At 31.3% G+C, this 18,625-nt stretch overlaps 1 protein-coding gene and 1 long non-coding RNA gene across 6 annotated transcripts in view; one reads left to right on the plus strand and one right to left on the minus strand.

Moving 5' to 3' along the window:
• Nucleotides 1-18,625, plus strand: part of LOC114343821 (hexokinase type 2) — a 170,575-nt gene that overhangs the window by 116,192 nt on the left and 35,758 nt on the right. The window lies entirely within an intron of this gene.
• Nucleotides 419-4,434, minus strand: LOC126885619 (uncharacterized). Its single transcript, XR_007698401.1, has 3 exons — nucleotides 2,983-4,434; nucleotides 2,190-2,347; nucleotides 419-1,254 (listed from the first exon to the last, which is right to left on the minus strand). It is a non-coding gene; the product is annotated as an uncharacterized LOC126885619 (long non-coding RNA).

An 18,625-nucleotide genomic window follows, 5' to 3' on the forward strand; every position in this document is an offset into this window, starting at 1 on the left:
ATACGGATAGTTAACCATAGTTACTCATATTATCAGTTTAATATTTTTTCCGTCGACCATCCATTTATGATCAATTTTAATACCCTCAAAATCATTGATTAATGACCCCCTATTAATGAATGATTTTCTATTAATGAACGATTTCATTATAGGCAACACAACATACATTGCTTGCATAAATGAATTAAACGCTCAGTGATTGGCAGTGACCTGTGGTGTAGGCAACCAAACATATACCTATTTATATTCCCACTAAAAAATTTAAAATCAATTAGCCGCTGTTAGTACTATTTGTCATTGTATGTCATTATTTACTTTATTGTTTAAAATTCTGTGTATTTGAAAAATCAAAAGATGGATATATCTTTATTTCTGAAAAGTACGGTCGACGGAAAAGTTTTGTAACGAACTCGTGATTTAAAATGGCGATTCCCTAATAACACAAAACATTCCATGAATGTTCCTAGAATGTACACACAGGACATTGAAAACATTCCTGGAATGTCCCCAAATGCACACGAATGTCCCTGGAAAGTACCAGGAAAGTGCTGTGTCAGCATTTTAAATATTCTTAGAATGTTCTGTTGGAACATTCCATGAATGTCTACGAATGTTCTTTGGACATTCACAGTCTATTTTTTAGACTGAATGTCTTGTTGGAACATTCCATGACTGTTCTTTGGACATTCACAGTATATTTTTAGACTGAATGTCTTGTTAGAACATTCCATGAATGTCTACGAACGTTCTTTGAACATTCACAGTATATTTTTTAGACATTCACTGAAATATATCGTCAGTAATGTGACAATACCTCCTATATGTTTTTTCATGAGGTTTGCAGGAGACGAAAAACATTTTTTAAGGTCACTTTCTGGTTTCGTACGTATTCTGACTTTTTTTGTAGTAAATAGATAGTTGAATTTACTGCAAAACAAGTCAAAAAATATATGAAAACAGGAGGTGGCCGAAACAAGTTTTTAGTCTATCTTACAAATCTCTTGAAAAAAACAGAGAGGAGGTCCTGTCACATCACTGACGATATATGGCCATACCAAATAATACATCCTTGATAAATATAAACATTTTTATTGCAAAAAATCTTTACATACATTTTTTAATGTAATTTGCTGACATTCCTAAATATTATAAAAAAATGTGTCACATTTGCTTTGTAAACCTTTCTTTTGCTTTTCGTAGCCACATATTCCGTTTCCTTTCTGGTTTTTTGTAGACCACTTCTCTCAGCTGATTCTAAAAGAAAATAAAATAAAAGGTAATTTTTCTATCCTTTACAATTAACAATCAGAAGAAATATTATTTACAGGTAATAATATGCATAAATAATAATAATAAAAAAATAAATATTAAATAATATTTAAATAAATAATATTTAATAAATAAAATAATAATAATGAACATTTTGTATTTTGACAACGACATCCGATGTGGAAGTAGAAACCTTAATAAAATTATTTTTTCAAGTAAATTGTGGCTTATTTCCCCATTAGAATAATTAATTACAAAAAAGCCACAAAGAAATAGATTTTTCACAAACAAATAAGTATTTAGTATTCATTATATTTCTTGTTTTTATTATTTACTTTAATGTCCTACTGGTACATTATTTGACAAATAATGACATTTCGAAGTCTGTTAAGTACGATATAACGCCCTTGGGCATTAAATTTAAATAATGACTTAGATACTGTCAAGTTGACAAATATCAACCTAAGTAAAACTATGGTTACCACAATTACGTTACTACTGTTACTGGTAAATGTACTTATTTAAAAACTAATCAATTCAAAATTCATTCAAATTTTTCGCATATAAAGAATAATTTAGTCGGACATTAAACGTTGAAGGCACCACAGGTATTATAATAATAACGCTTTCGGTCAACGTATATCCCTATAATACCCTTGGTACCTTAATAACTGTAACATAAGATTATACCTTAATTCTTGTTTTCGATTTCTGATGTTTTTATTTATTTACATTGAATATTAATCTGTTTTGTTGTATAATCTACTTCGCAATAATTATGTGATATATTTGACTTAAAATGAATTCAAAAATTTTTTGTAGTTGGGCAACAATGTCAACTTAGATCTCCGATGTAGATAATGAATTACAACAGTATCTATATTGTACGGACTGTATTATTAATTAGGTTATGCATATACCTGTGTGACATAAGCTATTGGAACAGCACAGTCTCTCAAACGAACAGATGAAAGTGACGTTCTGTCAATATCTTTTTCTAAAAAGTGTTTTGAACATACTCCTCTATTAACAAATCTGATCTATACTTCATGTCTTCTTCGCAGGATCTTCTGGAAAGCTAAAAATACAAAATATATGCATTACTAAGCATTATTAACAAATTTTAGTTTTAAATAAAAAATATGATTAATGAACTCACAAAATTATTATAATACAGCTTAGAAATTGTTTATTAGTATAGTCGGTTCCCCAAACTCAGACACAACTGGCTAGTGATTTTAGTAGGTATTTTTTTTTGTTTTTGGCCAATTTTGCCAAAATTACAGTAATTAGTACTGAGACTGAGTTTAGCAAATCGACTATAATATTCTGTGTATTCATTAGTTGGTACTGCATATTATAGTGTGTGGTCTACCATCCTATTTATAAACGCATACACTAGCAAAAACGCAAAAAGAATTATTTTAGTTTTACAAATCCTTTTGTTATTACCTATCTCTATTTACTATTTTAGTTAGGAATAAGCGAAGTTTGTGGCTTATTCACAATTATTATTAAAATAATAAATGGATATGACCAATTATTAACTTATAAAATAAAATAATAATTCTTCTGATTTATGCCTTTTATTCACTTTGTTATATCTACGTTACTTAAAAGATTTTTTATGAATAGTATTATTAGGGTATTAATAGTATTAATTTATTTTCTGAAATACAAGGCATGCTTTCGTTTACATATTTGCATACTAACCTTTTAATAGGGCTTTTCATTCACAGTCATTTGTTTTGAGCTTCTGTCATAATTGAAACGTTATTCCTGCAGATTTTTTTATCTACATTTGTTTCTGCTACTCCAACTGCGTTAAAAACAGGACACCATTTTATGCACTATGTTAATAATACTATTAAAGCTATTATAAAAGTATCCGAATTAAAAAAATATTCTTAAAAAGCACAAATAATACAAACAACAATCCACGGCAAGGCAAGGCCGGGCAAGGTCGCCAAGATGAAGATGCCAAGATGGCCGAAGCGAGGTCGTTGGTTGGTCGTTTTTAGTCACGTGATGCCCTCTCAAGCGCCATGCACAAAAATATATGCACGGCGAATTTGAAAATGAACGCAAAAGAAATAAATATAAATGCCTCTCTTGGGTTTTGCATAAGTTATAAGTATTTTTTTTATTAACAAAATCGCATTCCAAATTGAATATTCGCGAACAATAATTTTTATTACATTTGTATGTTTATAATATTGTATTAATTGAACTTGGGAAACTCTTTAAATTTGACATATTATTGCACTGTAGGCCTAAAATGTCACTTAGTTTGTCTGGTATGTTATAAGTAATGTTGTATCTCTTACACGTATGTATTATTTCGCAACTTAAAATATAGGAACATTGGTAGTATGTTCACAGAATGTCTTATGGTAACATTCCAGGAATAATTTAAACAGATGTTCACCGAATGTTCCCTAAATGTCCAGGACATTCAAATATTGATAGAACTTTGGTAGTACATTCCTGGAATGTTGTGTGTTGTTAGGGTTAACAATCTCGAACATTAACGCGCTCGTTCCGCTCACGCGTTAAAATACCTCAATTGTTAATCGCCCTTATTAATACACTTGTTGGTTAAATAACTGTTAATATGCTCACATAATAAAATGACAACTTGTGGATTATTACTTTGATTTAATAAGAACTTTAAATTAATTGGATGTATGACATCTTTTAACTTATAAATTTTGTCCAAAAAGATTTTCACTTGAGCTTTTATTAGAGAGCAATTTAATATTTGATGCTCTGCGTCTCCTATTTCTCCACAGTTGCAATATGGATCGGTTTTTAAACGAATTTTAAATAGAAATTTGGGAACAGGTACGTGATTAAACCTCAAACGACAAATTTTTCTTATTGCATTTTTGGAAAGATTCCCCTTTATAAACCATGGTTTTTTGGGAATCGTTTCTTGAATGTCTTTGTAATGTTTGCCCTTTTGATTGTTTTTATTATCTTCTTCCCATTTTGTTTTCCAAACGTTGTTAATAACTGTTTTTATTTCATTTGTTGTACATTTGTATTTTGTTCCTTCTCCTTCGTGAATGGCCCTTTTAGCTAAGACATCAACTGTTTCATTGTCTAGTATTCCACAATGGCTTTTAACCCATATTAGATGTATTGTTTTGAAATCTTTATTTAATAAACTTATGTATTTTGAAATAAATTTAACATAAAAGTAAGCCTATGGTCTAGGCTAGGGTCTAGGCAGGTATACTCGTATAATCACTTATAACTTATAATAGGTTTGATATCATATTTTAAAGACTGATTTATTATTGTTACCTATTGTTATTAGCGTAAAAAGAAAGTACATAATATGTAATAAACAAACCCTCTCTTTTCATCAAAGTGTATTAGTAATGCCAGTTTAACCCATTCTTGCTCTGGTATTCCAAATTCCAATTATTAGTTTTGTTATCTTCTTGTTAATCTGATATAATGATAAAAGTTTAGTCATAAGCACTTATTTTTCGGTTTCCTTTCTATTTTTGCTATCATCGGTTTGTCATAAATGTTTGACTTCCTTACTGACAAAACTACAAAGTGGTTTATGAACTGCGGAATACATGAAAAATCACTTCTTTGTACAGAATTTTATGTGTTAATTTCTTGTACATAAGTGTCCCTAATAGGCTGCCTATGTACGAGCAAAATTAACTGTTTTGCATAAATTTCTTACTAATGTAATCACTTTGAACTTTGTGTCCATTTGATTCTTTTTCCGGTAAATATTTGACTTGCCGATATGGTATGTTCATGTTCTGTTAATCTATTACATTGGTTGAGAAGTCCAAGAAAGCACCGATTTGATCAGGTTCTTGTCGACGTTTTGGCTGCTTCTGTAGTAGTATATCTTACTTTCGTTGTTTCAATAGTCTCTGTAGTCTTTTCAAATTCACTGTTAATGTTAATGTGCCATTTGTATTGCTATTCTGAATATTCTGAACAAAGTCTTTTTTTCTGATGCCTATGTCAATATTGGTTTTATACTACTAAGCCATTCTGCTAATTTATTTCTCTTTGTACTTGATCTCAACTCAACATAGATTTTCAGTTTACATCTTATTGGTTCTTTACTGATTATTACTGTTTTAGTTTTTTAAGTTGAAATCGTCATGTTCTTTTGCTCTTGTATTATCTGTGAACTAGTCTTTGAAGGCTAGATCTTTATTTTGTGCTATCAATATTGTATCGTCTGCGCAACTAGTCCATTCTTTGACGGTTTTTGCGGTAAATTTTAAAGAACCGCTTGGATTGACTTGAAATTTGGCATACATATAGATAATATGTCAGATAATAATATAAGATATGATAATATGTAAGAAAAAAGTGATATTGTGCCGATGTGTGCTTTGGCTCTGGGGGTGGGTACCACCCTTTTTCGGGAGTGGAAATATTTAACCTCAAAATAACCTCGAAAATTGATAGATATTTCAATTCTGAGTAAAAAATCTTATATACGACTTTTTCGGTAAATTGATATTTAGCAAGTTATTCACGATCGAAATTGATGATTTCCTACATGAAGAATGCATGTTTTTGAGTGGATTTTCAAAAATATCTCTAAAATTATGCATTTTTACGAAAAAGTCATTATAATCAAAAAGAAACTTTATTAAATTAGTGAATGGAGTGGTGTTCTTTAAATTATTATGGCAATAGCACAACCTAAGTTAGAGCCTACTTAAAATCGGGGTTTTTTTCGAATTAACCTTGAATCAAACATTTTATCATTAAATAACTAAATTTAAATAAAGAAATAGAGATTTTTAGAAAAAAAATATGGAGACATCTTTTAAATATTTTACTGATACCTTTAAAAGGTGCTATGATAAAAGTGATTTGGATAAAAAATGGCTGAGTTATTACAAAAAACAAAACGATTATGTCGTTGAAAAATCAAAAGAATAATTACTTAAATTGGTGAATTTTCCACAAAAATAAAAATTAACATTATTCCATAAACAATTAGGTTTATTTATAGCCTGACTACGGGTTCTGAGATTTTAACCAGTTTAAAGTGCTTAGGTTTGAAAAAAATTTCAATTTAGTAATAAATTATTTTTTGATATTTTATAAATGTTTTCCATTTTTCCAAAATTACTTGAAAACTAAAAGACATCTGAAAAATATATATCAATACTAAAATGTAGTATTTTTTATACTAAAACTTATTCAGTTTTTTTAATGTCTCTATGGTAAACACTGAGGGAGATATTTATATTTTAAGTTTGCACGTAAGTGTGAGAAGCAGTTTTCTAAGCTATTTGAATCGCATGCTTTAAAAATCAAAGACCTCCAGAAAGTCCAGCTTCTGAATACTTTTAGCACTTACAATTCGCCACAAAATGAGCTTTGGAACAATGAAATATCTTGAAAATTACAGAAGTTATCGTTAAAAAACCATATTGAAACCTATGTCGAATACTTTTTAAGCGTTGATATAAGTATTTTATTTTTTTTTTCATGAAAAGGCGCATCGTATGAAAAAAGGGAAGATATATTTTCTGTCATAAATTAAATAAGTAACTCAAAAATGCTTTTTAATTTGAAATACGTCAGTGGCGTACTATTTTTTTAAATTCAGACTAGTACCCGTATGCGCACCAATGGTGAATATAAAATTCTTAATAGTAAGTCTGTCAATAAATGCGTAATAATTACCTCTTAAAACCCACCAAATTTCATTTGCATATCTCAACCGGTTTTAGAGCAATCAATAAATCTTAAGAGAAATCTCAACACCCCGTATCTTGGAACTTCATTAGCTACGACTCTGGTTCTACTAGGTCTTCAAACTTCATACATACACAGATTTTTTCAGTTTTTCATAATCTATATCTCTGCTCGGAATATCTTTTCGATAAAATACTTACTTTCTGAGTTATTTGCGAAAAACCGTCTAACAACGTGGTTCTTTTGTTGAAAAATGAACATATTCACTCGCAAATAACTCGAAAAGTATTGACTTGTGAAAAAACTTTATAGAACAAAAGTTGCTTAGAATTAGTCAGTTTATCCATTTCCGGACTTATTTTGGACCTATATTTTTTCACCCCCCGAGAAGGGGTGAAACTCACCCCCAGGGCAAAAGTACACATCGGTACTATATCACTTTTTTTCCTTAACTTATTAGCTATGTGAATGCCAAATTCCATGTCAACCCAAGCGGTTGTTTAAAATTCACAGGTTTTTGCAATATTTTACCGTGAGTGAATTATCTAATAAATCTATTTGTAGGGGTAATTTATAAGGGTTGAAAATATTAAATACTTAATAAACTAAATTGCAAACATAAAATAAAGTTTAGATCACTACAAAATACGTCATTACCTAATTTAAAATTACAAAATATTTTTTATACAAATTCTTATTCAGAGGGTAGATTTTAAGGGTTTAAAAATAGTTATAAACTATAAAATACATTTCAATATGAGAAACAATCAAATTCCTATATTTAACATACTATTTAACGTACCTACACATAATTTATATTTAAATAACGCTTATATCGGCTGTTTTTAATTTTTGGTAAAAAAGGGTAGTTTTCACCCCTTAAAAATAAAAAGAATGTGTGTGTACTTTGTACGCACGTAAGAAGTTATATTTCTACTATGTACATATTATGTGATTTTTAAGACAATACCAAAAATTTAAAAAAATAAAAGAATAAAACGCACACAAACACATTGAAAAATTGCCACAAAGAAAAAATTATTTCTGAACAATAATAATTGTTGGCAAAGATTTTAAATACGCATTTTCTGAAAAAAAAATTATATAACAAATATACTTACAATCATAAAATGCATAAAAAAATAAAAAAATAAAAACTTGCATCGAGAATCGAACCCGTGAATTTCGGGGCGCTTTGATTCGTAATCGAAGCCTAGTCTCACTCGTCCAATTCCACATTATTTGTCATGTGGAAAAATAGGGTAACTGAACGTTTTACTGTTTGACAGTTGTTTTGAATATAATTAAATTATGTAGTTTAAATTTTGTGGAAGAAAATATTAAAATATAACAAAACAGTAAGAAAACAATATATTAGATGAAGATTGGTAGAACTTTTGTTGGTAATCAAATTAAGTATGTAAATCAAAGCATTACATACCTACTAGATAAATAAATCTACGCCAAAAAATCATAATTTAAAAATAAAAATCGGACCTAATTTGGGATTTCTCTCTAAAATCCCCATTCTTGAGAAAATAAATGTATGTATTCCAACCTAATCCAAATGTATAATTACAATATGATTATAATAAAAACTACTTACCAAATTAGAATGAGTTTTCCTTGTTCAAATTAGTCCAAAAATCCAAAAATATAGGTATATGAAAACTATTTAAAAAGGCAGTATAACTATTTACTAACTTTATTTCTTTTCCCACAAATTTCAAAACGCAACAACCATAAATAATCAAACTACGTACAGCTGGGCCACAGCCGCCATATTGAATAATTTTTGACATGTTATTTGAACATCCAATCAGAACAAAGTTATAATGCGCATGCGCCGGGATCATAGGTTTTAACATATAAAAATTCACCCTCATATCGCCGCTAAAGAAGTATAACTTCAAAAAGCACACATTGTAGTCATATCACTTTTGAAGAGATGGATAAGATGAGCTTATTTGCAAAATTTCTTCTAAATCGGAGCGGTTCTTTAGAATTTAGAGGTCTTGCAATATTTTACCGTTAACGAACGTACTAAACAGAGAACTTTAATTTCGTTGTTCCCCATTCTTTATCCTCTTCCTTTATTGACGTTCTTTATGACTTCATCTATGATTAAATTTAATATCATAGGGCTTAGTGAAGCTCCCTGCCTTACTTATTTCATTGCCTGTATTTATAGGTTCTCTAAGTTGTCCATCTATTCTGACTTCCATCATATTGTTTTAATAGAAGTTTTCATTTGTTTTTATAAGTAATATTCAGCAGGATATCTTTATTGTACAAGAGATATACTACATCTTTAAGTAGTATTCTGTCAAGTGCCTTCTTCAGACGATCAAACATAAGAATGCGGGTCTATTGTATTCTAATGCTTTCTCTGTAATCTATTTGATGACGAATATTGCTTCTGTACACGACCTTCCTATACGAAAACCTTGTTGCCCATCTGCTAAGTTTATGAGCTGATTTAGTCGTTCTTGCCAAATTTGTATTCCAAGTTTTAGAGTAGTATGTAGTTAGAAAATTGATACTTCTGTAGTTTTCTGGTTGTTTTTTATCGTCACCATCATCACGTAGCACTACAACCCTGGGTGGGTCCTGGGTCCTGGCTGACTGTACAACTTTCTTCCAATTTCTTCGGTCTTCCATCAACCTAGGGTCAAATGGAATGTTCATTTTCCAGAGATCTGCTTGGATGTTATCTCTCCATCGCATTCTGGGACGTCCGAGTGGTCTTTTGCGTGTAGGAATCTCCTCCCATACCAGTCTTACAAGTCTCTCGTTATGAAGTCTGTGCCCATTAGGGTGCATCGAAAAAATAAAAGTTGGAAATGTTATATCTAATAGCGCGAAAAAGTTGCTAGTGTTATTTTTCAGCATATTAGTATTTTTATTTTTTTTTTCGAGCGAATTTTCTGCCCCTCAACGAGCTTGACTTATATTAAATATCTGATTTTTATGGAAATTTCAATTTATATTATTTCGAATAAAATATGAGCTAAGTCGATCTAAGATCAATTAAAGAAAACTAAAAATGTTGTGAATTACAAATTTAAACGATATTTAAAGTTTTATTTGTTTTTTCAGTCTCCCCAGCCCCTTTGAAATGTCCCGCTTCGTGAGTCCGTGCGTGTAATTTTCGCTTATGTTTGGTGCGGTGCGTTACTTTGTTATTATTGTTGTTTGTAAATTAAAGATTTTTAAAATAGATAAACCAGGATCATGGAGAATAAAATCAAGATGTGCTGTGAACCGCCCTATTTTTGGGCAACCACCAAATATGCCTGAAAATGTTTTACCAAAATACAAACAAGCGATAAAGTTTTGTGGTTGCAAGAGGATAAAAAACTCAGCAAGAAAGAGCCAGAATTTTCTGGTATTGCCGAACACGTTGCAATTAAATTGGAGGAAATATGGAAAAAGGCTTTAATTCCAATAATTTAACATACAAGAATTATCCAGCTTTTAAAAGCCTATCATGACAAATATAAATATGAAACTTATGAAACCATTTAAGAACAAGCAAAACAGTGATTTTTACAAAAATAAAATTCAATGCTTTAAGAACAAAAGTAAAACTATACGTTTCGATCTTGCAGCATGCAAATGTGACACTCTGATTAATTGTCTTTGACGTCCCAGAAAAATGGTGATAAGCTCGATTGATAGGGAAAACAAAAACAAATATAGTCAGAGAGAACAAAGGTAAAAGAAGAAAGTTACCGACGCAAAGACAAAACTTTAGCTCAAGTAAAAAACAGTACCAAGTTTTATGGTCAATCGATCGTGGAAGAACACATAACATTTGTGCATGAGCCAGGGTGCAAATATTTCGTATATGGGTATCCGCTGTCTGGTATATCAGAAAGTATCAAATCCAGCTATTGCATGTGACGAAACAGTCGTAAATACTGGCGTTAAGGGTGATGTAATACGGCTGTTAGGAGAACATCTTTAAAACCGCTTCAGTGGTTTGTATGTCTGCGACATTCAAATGATCTACCCCTTGGACATCAAAAGAAGTTTGCCAGTGACCAAATCAAAAAACGTGAGGGTCTTCAAACTTTCTAGTATAAAAATTTTGATTCAAACGACTACTTCGAGTTAATTTACTATTTAACAAGAATATCACCTTACAGAACCACCTATATTCATATTCTCTAAATTTTCGAGTGACAATCTGCGAGATTTTATTAAGAATCCTAACTTAGACCCTTTTAACATTGAGATTGAGAAATATCTCTGCCACAAACAATAGAACGATGTGTCAAGCTTGTGACACAAGCTCCTCTATCAGTTTGTGGAGCGTATTCGAGGGATGGATTTATAAAAATTCGTATTGATTCCAGAAAAACTATGCCTCACTTTAATGCTAAATCGGAAAACATCTTCGAATAGAATGCTTTTACCATATTTTTTTGTAATATTTATATACCTAATTTGGGTGACGTCAGGGAGACGTATAAGTTAGGCTATTTTGTTATAAAAAGAATGTTTTAGTATACTTTTCTTAAGTAAAATTTTTAATTGCCTTGTGAAACCAGAAAATATTTTCCAATTTAAACCGAATTTATTTATTCAAGTTCTATAAGGTATTACATTTCCCTTACAAAAGAAATTCGCATATTAATGTATTTTTTCTAATTTTTAGTTGCCGTGGGGGCAGAAAATATTTTTTTATTTCAACGCAATTTTACTAAAATACTAAATAGTGTGTTAGGCAACTTTTGTGAGCTATTACATTTTCATTTCGAAAAAAAATTTTTTTCGTCTGTTAACACTTTCAAAATTTTTAACTGTCTTGGGGGGGGGGGGGCAGAAGATATTTTCCAGTTTCGAAAAAATTTTACCAAAATACTTAACAGTTGATTGGGCAACTTTTGTGAGGTATTACTTTTCCATCGCAAAAAAAAATTTTTTCGTCTGTTAACATTTTTTCAAAATTTTTAACTGTCTTGGGGGGGGGGGGGGGCAGAAGATATTTTCCAATTTCGAAAAAATTTTACCAAAATACTTAACAGTTGATTGGGCAACTTTTGTGAGGTATTACTTTTCCATCGCAAAAAAAAAATTTTTTTCGCCTTTTTCGATGCACCCTATTGTACATCTTAGTCTCTGTGATTTAATTTCTTGGACAATATCGGTGTCATTGTAGAGTTCTTTTAATTCGAAGTTGGTTCTGATCCTATACTGGTTTGTGTTAATGTCGTGGTGAGGTCCGAAAATTGTTTCTAAGTATTTTTCGTTCAAAACGTCTGAGCTTTTCTTCTTTTGATTTGGTCATGGTCCAAGTTTCGCAACCATATGTTTGTACAGGTCTGACGATGGATTTATAGATTTTGATCTTGGAACTCTTGTAAGATTTTTTGATTTTATAAGCTTATCCAGTGCGAATAGACAGCGATTTGCTGATTGGATTCTGTCTTTTATTTCTTCAGTAACATCGTTGTCAGCTGTTATTACGGCCCCCAGATACTTAAACCGTTGTACTCTTTCGAAATTGAAGGTGTTGACCGTCACATTTTGTCCTATCCTGTCTCTTCGTGTCTTTATATTTATACACATATATTTCGTCTTCTCTTCATTAATCCTCAGCCCTACTTCGCTTGTTGCTCCCTCCACCTTGTTGAAAATGGCTTTTGTGGATAGGATGGAGTCTCCAACGAGATCAATGCCATCTGCGTATGCTAGTAATAACTTGGGACCTTGAACCGATAGCAGTTCTGTTTTTATTTCGGCCGACCTCATAACTTTCTCTAATACAAGGTTAAAAAGTAGTGGAGATAACGCATCACCCTGTTTGAGTCCACTGTTGATTTCGAAGCTGTCAGACAGTTTATTATTTACACGTACTTTTGATATTCCACCCTCCATACAGACTTTAGTCATCCGAATGAGTTTCTTTGGTATTTAGAACTCCGCCATGGCATTCCATACTTGGCTTCTTTCTACGCTGTCATATGCCTGTCGAAAGTCTATGAAGATATTGTGTATGGGTCTGTTATACTCCCATCCCTGTTCTAGAAGCTGTCTCAGCGTGAATAGTTAATCTATTGTGGATCTGTTTGCCCTTAAACCGGCTTGATATTCTCCTAGGACATTTTCAGCATAAGGGGTTAGTCTACTAAGAATGATGTTTGAGAGGATTTTATATGCCGTGTTTAAGAGTGAAATTCCTCTGTAATTCGCGCATTTTGTTTTGTCCCCTTTTTTGTGGATGGACACTATGATGTTTTCCTTCCATCCTGCTGGTATCCTTTCTTCTAACCATATCTGTGTTATTAATTGGTGGATTTGGTGATGTAGTGTTTCTTCACCATATTTCAGAAATTCTGCTGGTATCTCGTCCCTACCCGGCGCTTTGTGATTTTTCAGCTTATTTAAGGCCTTCAAAAGAGGGATTTTCGACGGACATGTCTGCTGTTATATAGATCTCTTCTTTGTGCTGTTCTTCCTGTATGATGTTTAGAAGGTCCCTGAAATACCCTTTCCATTCTTCTGTTAGTTCTTTATCGTCGATTATCATATGGCCTTGATTGTCTCTCAGTGTATGGATAGAATTGGTTCTATGTCCTCTTTTCTCTGTGTAGATTGCTGTATAGAATTCTCTGGATTTTGGGTCGGTCTCTCTCCATAGCTTCATATTTTTGTTGTTCATAGTTTCTTTTCTTTGTGCGTATCATTTTTCTTGTTTCTTTTCGGCAGTCGTCGTATTGCTTTTTCCTTTTGTCTGTTTGTAGTTGTATCTATGTCTTCCTTACTGTTTGTCTTTTTTCCAGCTGTTTCCGACATTCATCGTCATACCGTTTTTTTATCGTCCTTTTTGAATAATACCTAAGATTAGCTCGTTTGTCCTCCATTCTTCTGGTATTTTATTTTGCCTTATTAAACTTGTTAATGAATTAAAAGTAAAATTTAATAAAAAATGTTGGTCTTGGTAAAAGGTATATTATTTTAAAAAGCCCTATAGGGCTACAAACATCGAACAGAACGTTTTCGCTCTAAAAAGAGCATCATCAGTGTTGCAAGAACATGGTGAGCCAACCAAAAAATACGAAGGTCAAAGCCTTTCAAAAATGGACTAAAAGTCACATCAAAATGCTAACATAGCAAATTCCAAAGGATGGATATAATCCCTAAGGATATGGCCCTAGGATAACATATGACTCCCACACGTTGTAAGTGGGTCAAAGGTAACAAATTAGGTCATTATGTTACCTTTGACCCACTTACAACGTGTGGGAGTCATATGTTATCCTAGGGCCATATCCTTAGGGATTATATCCATCCTTTGGAATTTGCTATGTTAGCATTTTGATGTGACTTTTAGTCCATTTTTGAAAGGCTTTGACCTTCGTATTTTTTGGTTGGCTCACCATGTTCTTGCAACACTGATGATGCTCTTTTTAGAGCGAAAACGTTCTGTTCGATGTTTGTAGCCCTATAGGGCTTTTTAAAATAATATACCTTTTACCAAGACCAAAAAAAAATTTTTTATTAAATTTTACTTGTAATTAATGGTATACAGCCAGCTACAGGAAATTCTTCCTAGTGGATTGTTAATGAATGTTGACAGTTGATCCGTCATTACCGCTCCACCATATTTATATTTCAACATTCTAATCCCTTCAGGGTGCTGTTAATTGTTAAGAAACGCGTTATAAAGAACTTAAATTCGTGAAATAACATCCTGGTACCGTGTGTCCATAAATTTCTTAGTTTAACATAAATTCTCTACACTGTAATACCTTTCTATCTACCATGCTTGTCTAATAAATAATATTGTATATTATAAACACAAACGTGAAAAATGTTTGTAATTTGTTAACAGTAAAATTGACAGCAAAGCAATACATTAATCGTTATTTCAAACAATACAGTAATAATGGATGAATGGCTGGCTATCTATTATTTAGTTGAGTACTGGTAAATGAACTATGTAGATAGTTGGTTCTATGAGAGAACATTGAAGTCGTGATTTTGCAATTACAGCTTGAGGTTGATGATTGTAAACTAAATAATACATTATTTATGCATTCTTATACGTTACTGGACAATATGTACGTAAATGTAACGATTCATATGAAAAAATACCTAAAAATGTATAAGAAACCTGTCTAGAAATATATGAATAAGGGCATATCAGAACAAAATTAAAACCATAGGAAAAATTAACATTTTAAATACTTTTCACATATAAAGACAAGGTTATGCCTCGGAACAGGACGGATTTAACGATGAGAACCAATGCGAGAAAAAGGAAAACTCATTTTCTGAATGAAATATAGACAATTTTCAATACGTTTCTGAGGTCTTTTTGAATTCACGTATTAAACAAATACAATACAATAAAAAATTCACAGAATGCGAACACCATAAATGAAACCAATGTAAATTTCGGAGATTCATACGGCTACTTATTCCTGAAAGCTTCATTGGCATTTCCGCCCATTTGGGAAAAACCCGTCCCACTTAAAATGTTTCATTTTGTTTGTTTGTATATTAGGGTTGTTTACTGTTTACCAGCTTATCTAAAACCTTTGATTTCAATATCAGGTACGCCCAAAATGATTCAAAGAAACATATTGTATTACTCTTGAACGAACAATTTCCGGAAAAGGTTGAACATTCATAAAATATTGGCATTACACATTTATTTTTATAAAAAAAATATGCTGATATATGCAAATTCTTGTAAAAATATGAAATTTATGCAAAATATGCAAGATCTACAAAAAATGCATTTTGCATAATATATATTCCAGTCACTAAAATAATTATAACCAACCATAGTTGTTACTTATAACTAATGACATTAATACTTTGATTTCATTTAGTTTTACTGTTATTTTTAAGAGAGAATATGTACTGTTGTCCTACTCTCTCTCCACTTGCTTCTGGTGATAAATTATGTAAGGAATGTGTTAAAGCTGCCCTAAAAACGGATTCTTCTTTAAGGTATTTATTACCTATTCATAGTTGTTAGTTTCGGTCATAAATAGCCGGTTTGAACCAGAAAGTGCTCCAGGCTACTTGGTTCCAAAGTAACCGCTACATTGTTATGTTTGTACCTCACCTTGACGATAAAGGACCTATAAATAGAATAAAAATTCCTAATAGTTCAGGTTGTGGTGCCTCTTCCGTATCAAAAATTTTCTGATTCGGTTTCTTTGCGGATACCTTTTCGAAAATTCTACAAATCAGAAGGATGCCGGGCGAAATTTTTGGGTATAAACTGTTCCAACATTTTTTTTTAAACAAAATCAAAAAAACACTTTTTTGCCCCAGAAAATATTTTTTGGGTTTTTGGGATCATCGTAAATAAAATAAGCCCCGATTACTCGTCAGAAACTTGAAATTGAATGTTTAAACTTCCAAAATAATAATTTACATGAGTTTTCAAGCTTCTAAAATGCGCATTTTTCAGATTTTAACTCAAAAACTATTGACTCCTGAGAAGAATGATGCAAAAAATCTGAGCAAAAAAGGTGTTCTTTTGAATTTGTTTAAAAAAATTGTTAAGCAATTTCTGTCCAAAAATTTCGTCTGGCACCCTCCTGATTTCTTTTTCAACAGAAATCCGCAAAGAAACTGAATCAGAATTTTTTTTGATATGTGATAGGCCTCACAACATGGATTACTTATTGCCCGGTTATAGGCCTCACAACATGGATTACTTATTGCCCGGTTATATTTATTTGAGAAAAAAGGGATAAGCAGCACTATGACCGGTAAAGAACAGGATAGTACCGACCTACATGAAACATAATATGGTATATTTTATAAGAAATTGATTCTATAAATTTGAATTGTTATAAACAAAGCTTAATTTTGTGTCTTGGTGATTTTGTGTAAGTTAAACTACTTTAATAATATTTCTGCAATGCATTTTCTATAAAATGTTCAAACAATATTTGGTTCGTATACAAAAACTAATTAATAATAGAGCGAACGGTAGGTAGTGAAAGATAAAAAAATATACATTTAAATAATTTATAAAACCTTGAAGTAAAAATTAAAAGTTTATCTAGTCAACACTTACTTACATTATTATTTTCTCTTAAGAACTGATTTTCAAAGATTGAAGCAGTAGTTTGGTGTTGAACATAATATGCCGATAATCCCTACACCTGATTATGTAAGAAAATATTCCGGGTAAGCTCAGTATTGAGAGAAAGTTGTCTTGGTATTACACTTTGTCACTTTCTTCCTCTGAATCACTGTTCTCCATATTGATAATAATTTTATTTAGAACAGGAATTTTTTTAAGATATTCTTTTTCGATATTTTTTACATGCTCTATTGCTTTCTTCCAGTTATCCTCAGAGATATTTTTAAATTCAGAATCTATCAGTTTCACGACATTGTTATAACATTTTGGACTTATATTATTTTTGTCTCACATTATATTTCAGTTGAGACCATAACAACTCTATTGGATTTAAAACGCAGTAATATGGTGGTAGTCTTAAAGTTGTATGTCCATTTTTACTTGCTGCATCATCAATAATATATTCCTTTACAAATAATTTTGTATTAAGTACCTCTACTAATTGGTCTTTAGTGTACCAATCTTCAAAATATAAATCTTGTGATAATAAAAATCTTGCAATTCATCCTTTCTAGAGTATTTATTCGGAATTTTTTTAAGTTGTCTAGAATGATATGATGCATTATCTAAAACAATAACACTGTTGTCTGCTAAATTTGGTAATAAGTTATTTTTAAACCACGATTCGAAAAGTTCACCCGTAATATCTTGATGATAGTCCAAACAACTGTCTTTAATGTCTTTTGCATTTAATAGTAAGCCATCGGTTACCCAACCATTTTCCCCTCCACAATGTAAAATGCATATTCGTTTGCCCCTGGAAGCTAGTACATTAACTTTGCACTTTACATTGTCATTACTCCAACATTTGCCAATTGTTGCGTTATCAGTCTTGTTATCGGTCGTTCAGAATTTCGTGGAAATGTAAAAACCTTTAGCACAGCAGAGCTGTGACAAGAACCCGACAATCTAGTAAGAGGAGTCATTGATAGGTATAAAAAGGAGCTTAAATCGGCAACTTTTAGCAGCAGCGTAAATAAAAACATTATTGTGATTAAAGATAAAAGCATTATTTTAATTAAACATACCTAACAGTTATAATTATTTAAATATAATATATTATTTATAATTGTACCTAATGAAATTATATTTTATGGTACTTATTTTTGCGTTTTTCTGAATACTATCCTGTAACAAGGCAAAATATTAAAGAGGAACTATTAAAACAGATGTCATTTGATCTAAGCACATGGATATTTTGTTCGGTATACCCTTAAAGGATGGAAATTTTTACACAACCCTCTGGTATACCACTTGTACACCAATTGGTCTATCTCTTTAAATTTCTCATTTATCTGTAACCGCGCTATACCTACATGTGGTTTTTGACCTTGATAAGGGTTTTTGAAGGCCTTGTTTGAGGTTGTTCACAACTGATTAAAATATCCCTTCAAAATTCAGTCAAATGTAAAGGGTCGTTTAAACACAGCGATAAATCAAACAACTTATCAAGGTCAATCGAGTTGTTGCAACTTATCATTGTGTGTAAACGGTGCATCGCACAACTTATCAAAGTTGGAGTTGGGTTGA

This window comes from Diabrotica virgifera, chromosome 5, assembly GCF_917563875.1.
Source record: "Diabrotica virgifera virgifera chromosome 5, PGI_DIABVI_V3a".
NCBI classification, from domain to species: Eukaryota; Metazoa; Arthropoda; class Insecta; order Coleoptera; family Chrysomelidae; genus Diabrotica; species Diabrotica virgifera.